The following is a 9541-nucleotide window of genomic DNA, read 5'->3' on the forward strand; positions in this document are numbered from 1 at the left end:
TCAGTCCAAGGGCCAGGATTCTTTTTAAGCCTAGCATGTAATATGGAAGTATCTTTTGCAAGATTTTCATAATAATCTACTATATAATTGAGACTACCAAGAAACCTTTGTAATTATTTTTTATCTGTAATAATATTGGGGAATTTAGAAGCGAATTCAATACTTCTTTGTATAGGAATTATAGTTCCTTGGTCAATTTCATGTCCTAAAAATCTAACTTTTGTTTGAAAAAGTTTCATCTTAGGAGCATATATAACTAATCCATTATGTTTAACTAATCCTTTGAATATTTTTAAATGTTTAACATGTTGATCTATAGTTTTAGAAAAAACTAAGACATCATCAATATAAACAATTATAAATTCAGTATAAGGATTAAAAATATCATTCGTAATATTTTGAAATTCAGAAGGGGCATTTTTAAGGCCAAAAGGAATGACATTCCATTCATAATGTCCAAAAGGAACAGTAAAGGTTATTTATACTTATCAGATTCATTAATCTGAATTTGCCAATAACCAGATTTCATATCAAATTTAGAGAAGATTAAAGCATTGTTTAATCTATCTAAAAGATCTTTTTTATTAGGAATAGGATATCTAATCCATTTTAACACTTTATTAAGAGGTTTGTAATTTATAACAAGTCTAGGGACCCCACGTTCCCTTTCGGCAACATTATTAACATAAAAAGTTGTGCAGCTCTAAGGAGATTTGGATTTTCTTATTAAATTTTTCTCTAAAAGAGATTCTATCTCCTTTTTGCATAAATCCAAATACTCATGATTCATTTGAGCAGGCCTAGCTCTAGTGGGAATCTGTCTTTCATTAAAGTCATCAAGATAAGGTAAAGAAATAACATGTTTCTTTCTATCCCAAAAGGCATTAGGTAAATCATTGCAGATTTCATCTTTAAACTGTTGATCAATGAATTTAATTTGATTTTGAATTTCAGGTTTCTTAAGTTGAGAAGTAATGTTTAATAAATCTACTTCTTCTTTAAGAAAACAAATTTGTTTTTCTTGTTTAAGAAGAATATCTTTAACTTCATTAATCATCCTAGTATGAGGATCAGTAATAAATTCAAAAGTAATTCTTTTGTTATTGATAACGGAGGTAATTCCCTTTTCATCAACATTAATTAGAGGCATAATTTTATGTAGAAAATGAGTTCCTAATATGATTCTATGAGTTAAATTTTTTACAAGAATAAAATGAGTAGGTAAACAAATATCTTTGTTACAGATATAAGCATTAGACAACTTATAATTAACCGTGAGTTTATTTCCTCCAGCTTGGGTAAGAGATTGTGTGGTTTTATCAAAGTATTTAGTAGGAATAATTCCTTCTTGAAGGCAGTTTAAATCAGCGCCACTATCAATAAGGGCAACTTCATTTTCTAATATGAAATTTCTATTAATAACTAAAGTTATTCTAACAAACCATTTTTGAGAGGTCACTCTATCAATGAGAGAAAGGAATTCATCACTATGTGAAGGATTACTAGTTGAAGATATCTCTTCAACCTTGGAATTACTATATTCTAACAAAGTGAGTCTTTGAGATAAACCATAGTTTTCTCTTTTAATCTAATATATCTCATTCTTTAAGAGATTTATTTCTCTATTTAAATTCATAATAGAAACAGGAGTTTCATGGATGTTAGACTGTCGAAATCTAGACAAAATCTCACTTAATTGGTAAGGTGCTTCTGTAATAACAGGAAAATCTTTTTTAGAGTTTTCTTGTATTAAGACCTCAAGCATTTTTCTTTTTAGTTCTTTATTAGAAATAGATTCTATAGCTTTTATAGCTTCGTCTTGTTCTGAGGTTAAAACATTTAACCCATTCATATCAATAATTGATTTCCAGTAATCTAATTGATTACATTGGCAATCATTACTGTCAGAATATTTAGAAGAGCATTCCGTAGAGGATTCATAAATCATATTAATATCCTCTTCTGAAGAATAATTTTCAGAATCAGAATTGAGAAGTAAAACTTTTTCTAATTGAGAACGCAATTGTTCATCTTCTATCTCATTAAGAGGTTTTTTAGTCCAACATTGGTTGGCATAATGACCATGTTTTCCACATTTATGACACATTATGTCAAGCTTTTTGGCTTTTCTTTTACCTTTAGGGTCAAAAGATTTTTCTTTAGGTCTACCTTTATTGTAGTGACCATTTTTCTTATTCTTATAAGAATTTTTATAAGATTTTTTTGACTTATTCTTATAAGGTTTATTGCGGAATTTTTTTTCTTTTTTCTTATTATTATTATCTGGAGATTTTCCAAGATCAAAAGCAAATTATTCGCAAAATTCACCAAGTTGGTGTTTCTCCGAAAGCTTTTGCTTTTAAAGTTGATTTCTAAGCTTTAGGTCATTACATAAAGTTAATCCTTCATTAACACAAGTGATAATTATATGACCATAAGTAAGGTCAGAATAATTTATATTTATCCCATCATTTTTCTGTCTTAAAGATTGTCTAACCTTTTCAGAAAAGAAATGGGGTAATCCATCAATAAATTTTGCTTTCCAATGCAAAGAATTGGGATTGTTTTATTAATAAACTCTTGAAAGAAAAGTATCCTTATACCATCTAAAGTGGGTAAGAGAAGGACACCTAAGGTTTTGGAGAAGTGTATGGATTTTTTTCCAATGGGGACATTGGTTCCTACAAAATGCTGTAAGATGGAGAGACACAGAGTATACACTGCATCTTCTTCTCCCATGGTAGTCGTAGCCAAAGTAGTGCTTCTACTGGTTCCTGGCTCGATCTTAATGATTTTCTTATGATTAAGAATTACTAATTTCTGAGATTCGGTGAGATAATGATCCCACCAGCCTCTAAGTTGGCCAACAAATCCTGTGGTTATAAAGGATGCTATAGAACTATCTGAATTTTCATGTTGCTTGCAAACGGTAGAATACATGATCCTCCTATGGATTGTATCTATAATATGTTTGTCATTAAGACCATCAACATTCCATTCATAAATGGCTTTTCCTGAATAAGAATTCTGGAATGGTTCAGGTTCCTCAAAGAGCAAATCTTGCGGTGATGGGCGTTTGTAATAATACTTTCCTATAGGCCTAGGAGAATAAACAGGGTTTATATTATTAGTATTATTAATGTCAAGGTTACTAATGTCTAAATTAGCAAACATATCAGATAATTGGTCAATATGGTTTTCGTTATTATCCTTAGAATAATCTGTTGGTGTAAGCCCTAGAGGCCAATACTTTTGGTACTTGTATCGAATTATTTATAGGCATTTTCTTTATTATGGTTGATTAATAAAGTCCCTGGAATAGATAGTCCGTTTAATGTATTAAGTGTGACTTAATCATGAGAACACATTAAACATAAGGACACTATTCTTAAAGTATCTGTAGTCGAGCTTTAGTGTGAAGTGGGATAACATTAAAGCATTAAGACTATTATGTTTGTAGACTGATGATCACATCTCATGGATCATGGATAAAGAGTTATCAAGTCTTAAACATAGGTATGAATATTAGGAGTAATATTTATACCGGATTGACCCGCTATGAGAATACTGTATAGAAAGTTATGCAAAGTGTCATAAGTTATTCTCATGGTGATAATAGTGTATACCACTCTTCGACCTGAAACCACTATGGATCCTAGATGTAGAGTCGAGTGCTTTATTGCTGATCCAACGTTGTCTGTAACTGGATGACCATAAAGATAGTTGATGAGTACTCCACGAAGCATGCTGAGGGACATGAGTGTCCTAGATGGAATTTGCCAATCCTGCGTAACAGGATAAATGTCTATGGGCCCAATATTGAACTGGACAAGGGTGACACGGTCTATACCTTGTGTTCAATATAGACATAAGGGCAAAGGGGTAATTATACACATAATTATTATCACAGGAGGTTTTGTCAGATCACATGACATTTTCGTGACTTGGGTAGCAGTGATGTGTTGCTAGATACCGCTCACTGTTTATTATGTTAAATGCGTGATTTAATATAATTGCCAACACCGCGAAAACCTATAGGGTCACACACAAAGGACGGATTGATGAGAAATAGAGTAACTAAGGAACACCGTAAGGTACGGTGCACTTAAGTGGAAACGAAATATGGTAAGGTACCAAATACTTAAGTGATTTTGGCATATTATGAGATATGGGCAAAATACACTTAAGTGGGCTTTTTAGCTTGAAGCCCACACAAGTGGTTCTATAAATAGAACCCCTTGGATAGAAGCATTGTCACTCCACCCCACTCAGACAGAAATTCAAGTAGAGACTTGGAATTTTGTTTCCCTCTTTCTCTCACTCAAAGCCTTCATTCATAACAGCTAGCACTACGATTGAAGGAATCCGTTCGCGTGGACTGAGTAGAGACGTTGTCATCGTTCAACGTTCGTGATCGCCCTGTGGATCTGTATAAAAGGTTTTGATCATTATCAGAGATCTGCACCAAAGGTTTGAATCGCCACAAGAGGTAACGATTCTATCACTGATCATGCCCATTCGTAAGGATCACTAAATGGAGAAATTTTTAAATTCCGCTGCGCCTTGGATGGCAATTCTCCTTCAGTGGTATCAGAGCCACTTACGAAACCATGAATCTGATAACTGTTTTTGTTCTGTAATAATATGATTAAAGACAGAATGAATCAAAGGTTAAATTGAGATCGATCAAGTTACATATATGTGATATATGTAATCCTGATGCAAAATACATTATATATGATATAGTGTTCTCGTTTCGTTCATTCAAACCCTCGATGATTGTTTTCCTTTGAGCGATCAATGGTCATTTGCTTCTTGATCCGACATTAGTATGGTGAAGCAATGACGTGTTGATCAATCATACTGAATTAACAATCGAGATGTGTTTGACGGTCTGAAATTGGTGCATCAGGGTTAGTGGTGACACAAGGGTTGTGTTGTCAGAGAGTTATGCGATTGGGGTTTGACTGCACAAGAGTTATGCGTTCTAAACACTTTTCCGAACAGTGTTAACCGGTTAACGCGTATGGTTAACCGGTTAACGCAATACGAAATAATTTTTTTTTAATTTTCAAACAGTGTTAACCGGTTAACGTATTTGGTTAACCGGTTAACGCAAGGCGGAAAACAGTTTTCCAAGAAATTTTTCAACAGTGTTAACCGGTTAACGCATATGGTTAACCGGTTAACGCAAGGCAGAAAAGAATTTTCTAAAAGTTTTCAAACAGTGTTAACCGGTTAACGCATATGGTTAACCGGTTAACGCAAGGAAAAATTCACCCGTTCGGCTAGAAAAAGTGCTTTGAAGTATCAAGTGTTGATACGAAAAACGACGTCAATTTTAAATGAATTGTTCTTTAAAATTTTCGAGCAGGGGCGCTGCCCCCTTGACCCCTGTCCGCTGAACGGTCAGCGGAACCACCGTCCGCTGAACGGTCAGCGGAACCACCGTCCGCTGACCGGGCAGCGGAACACCCGTTCCCGTTGTCCGGGCAGCGGACCCCCAGCTAACTCTGCGTAGTGTGATCGGTTGTCGAAATTTAATTTGATTTTAATTAAAGGAATTAATAATAATAATAATAATAATAATAATAAAGTGTTTATTATTGTCTTGTGGTGATCGGTTATGGCTTTAGTTTTCCTTTGTTTTGTTTTGGGTTTTTAAAATACGACTTGCGTGTCGTGCCTCTCTCTTAATCTCCCAAATGTAACTTCTTTTCTCATCTCACTCCCTCGTATGTAAAACGAGTTTCTTTCATGTAATGTAATGATATGAAGAAAGCAAAGAAGTCAGTGCCAAAGGAGGACAACCTTGAAGATCTTGCTTGGAGAAGCTTAGATCGTTGTAGGTTAGCTTAGGTTCTCTCATTGGCTTGGGAGAACAATTGCGCTAGGGGCCATAACTGTTTCATTATGTATGTATGTATGTTGATGCATGTGAATGTATGTTGATGCATGTGAGAGACGGTTTATATGATAAACAAGCCGGTGAGATCAGTATAATTGCAATTCCCTCAAATTAATATTAAGTTTATGCTTTCCAAGTTTTAACACTCATCAAGACTAGTAATGGATAATGTAGGTTTCGCCTACGCGAGGTGCATGATCTATATATTAGTAAGGTGCGATGGGATAATTGTAATATCCAACTGTTAAAACAATGGGTCAAACTTAACTAAACAAATTATAATAAGATTATATATATGTTTAGAAGCAAGAGTTGGGAATAATCCATATGATGGATTGGAATAAGGAGTTATTCACCCAACTGAAATTTTCGAGAGTTGTATGAGATACAATTGGAAGGAGTTCCTACCTAAAATAACCTAGTTTTGTGTAATCCGCCTACGCGGACTTAGAACGAAGTGAAATATGGATCTCGACCCACTAGAAAATCTTCCAACGGGATTTTCCGAATCAAATGATGAGGGTCATTTGTTTTGAATAAAATAGTGGGAGCATATTTAATTAAAGGCCTAATTGAATATGTCAATGATACTTATATTTTCATTAATCCTTATGTAGATTACCATGACAGCAAACACATCTAACAACATCCTACGATCAATCCTTGATAAGGAAAAATTGTCTGGGACAAATTTTCTGGATTGGCACCGAAACCTGAGGATTGTCCTCAAACATGATAAAAAGCTGTATGTCTTGGAGACACCTGTTCCTGAAGAGGAACCTCCTAGTTCTGCACCTAAGGCAGAAAGAGATTTTTATAAGAAGCATGTCGATGATGCCAATGAAATTGCTTGTCTCATGCTGGCTACCATGAACTCAGAATTGCAAAAGCAACATGAGAACATGTCAGCGTTCGATATGATCGAACACCTGAAGTTGCTCTATCAAGAGCAAGCAAGGCATGAGAGGTTTGAAGTTTCAAAAGCCCTTTTTCAAAGCAAGTTAGCTGAGGGAGCCCCTGTAGGTCCCCATGTACTCAAGATGATTGGGTATGTAGAAAACCTCGAGAGATTGGGTTTTCCCCTCGAAAAGGAACTTGCAACTGATTTGATCTTGCAATCGTTGCCAGATAGCTTCAGTCAATTTGTCCTAAATTTCAATATGATTGATATGGACAAATCTCTTCCTGAACTGCTCGCCATGTTAAGAACTGCCGAGCAGAATCTGAAGTCAAAAGGGAAGTCCATTCTGATGATCGGAAATGGAAAGAGACAGAACAAAAGGCCCACTAAGCAGAGTGATAAGGGGAAAGGCAAGGAAGTTGCCAATCCCAGACCCATTGCTGCTTTGAAGCCTAGTGGAGGCATAGCAAAAGAAGGCACATGCTTCCATTGCGGTAAGACCGGACACTGGAAGAGGAACTGCCCAAAGTACCTGGAAGATAAGAAGAATGGAGTAGAGACTTCAACTTCAGGTATTTTTGTTATTAATTTATCTACTTCTGCATCATGGGTATTAGATACTGGATGCAGTTCTCACATTTGTACAAATGTGCAGGAACTAAAAAGGAGTTGAGATTTGGCAAAAGGTGAAGTCGACCTACGAGTTGGCTATGGAGCAAAGGTTGCTGCTTTAGCCGTAGGAACTTTTGTATTGACTTTACCTAGTGGTTTAATAATTCAGTTAGAGAACTGTTATTATGTACCTGCAATTAGCAGGAATATTATTTCCATTGCTTGTTTGGACAAGTTTGGTTTTTCATTTATAATAAAGAACAATTGTTGCTCAATTTATTTGAATGATATATTCTATGCTACTGCACAAATGAACAATGGACTATATGTCCTTGATCTTGAAATGCCTATTAATAACATTAATACAAAAGGGTGAAACCTAACAAGTTAAAACCAACTAGGTAAGAATATTAAAACTCTTCGATCAGATCGAAGTGATGAGTATTTAATCCTAGAGTTTGATGACCATCTGAAAGAGTGTGGGATCCTATCCCAACTTACTCCTCCTGGAACATCCCAATGGAAGGGTGTATCTGAGAGAAGAAATCGAACCCTGTTGGACATGGTCCGATCCATGATGAGTCACACCAATCTTCCAAACTCCTTTTGAGGACATACACCATTGACATCAGCTTACACACTTAACCGTGTTCCATCCAAAAGGTTGAAAAGACACCATATGAGATATGGAGTGGTAAGAGACCACATATGTCTTACATGAAGATTTGGGGTTGCGAAGTTTATGTGAAACGACAAATTTCAATTAAGCTTGAGCCCAAATCTGACAAATGCTTATTTGTGGGTATCCTAAAATGAACAAGAGGATATTATTTCTACAATCCTTCTGAGGGCAAAGTGTTTGTCGCTCGAACTTGAGTTTTCCTAGAAAGGGATTTTATTTCCAAAGGAATCAGTGGGAGGAAAGTAGAACTTGAAGAAATTCAAGAATCACAAAGTATCGATACACCTATGGAGGAATTAGAGCAGGAAACACAAGTAGTTGTGTAAGAGCAACCTGCTCAAATAGAACAAGACTAGCGTAGGTCAGGCAGGATACGTCACCTACCTGAGATATATGGATATCTGATCAAGGTGATGTATTACTCATGGATCAAGATGAGCCTGTGACCTACTCATGGAATCTTCGTTTTGATGAAACAGTAAAACTGTATGGATTCATCAAGAACGAAGATGAGACTTGTGTCTACAAGAAGGTTAGTGGGAGCATGATCGTATTCCTGGTATTATATGTAGATGACATATTACTCATTGGAATCGATATCCCTACCCTGCAACAAGTAAAGTCTTGGTTGGGGAAATGCTTTTCTATGAAGGACCTAGGTGAAGCAACCTATATATTAGGAATCAGAATCTATAGAGATAGATCACAAAAACTGCTTGGCCTAAGTCAGAGTACATACATAGGCAAAGTGCTGAGACGCTTTAATATGAATGATTCCAATCAGAATCTATATTGCTGCCTTAAGTGCAGCAAAGGAAGCTGTTTGGATCAATAAACTTGGCATAGTCCCTAGCATTGTGGACCCCGTTGGTCTCTATTATGATAACAATGGTGTTATCGCACAAGCTAAGGAGCCTAGATCTCACCAACGATCCAAACACATACTTAGGCGTTGTGCGAAAATATGTAAAGTACCTACACTTGACAATGTTGCTAACCCACTGACAAAGCCTCTTGCGCAGCAGAAGCATGATGGCCATACTAGATCAATGGGCATACGGGTATGCCTGATTGGCTCTAGTGCTAGTGGGAGATTGTTGGTGTAAGCCATAGAGGCCAATACTTTTGGTACTTGTATCGAATTATTTATAGGCATTTTCTTTATTATGGTTGATTAATAAAGTCCCTGGAATAAATAGTCCGTTTAATGTATTAAGTGTGACTTAATCATGAGAACACATTAAACATAAGGACACTATTCTTAAAGTATCCGTAGTCGAGCTTTAGTGTGAAGTGGGATAACATTAAAGCATTAAGACTATTATGTTTGTAGACTGGTGATCACATCTCATGGATCATGGATAAAGAGTTATCAAGTCTTAAACATAGGTATGAATATTAGGAGTAATATTTATACCGGATTGACCCGCTATGAGAA

This window comes from Lathyrus oleraceus, chromosome 3 (assembly GCF_024323335.1).
Source record: "Lathyrus oleraceus cultivar Zhongwan6 chromosome 3, CAAS_Psat_ZW6_1.0, whole genome shotgun sequence".
In the NCBI taxonomy this organism is placed as follows: Eukaryota; Viridiplantae; Streptophyta; class Magnoliopsida; order Fabales; family Fabaceae; genus Lathyrus; species Lathyrus oleraceus.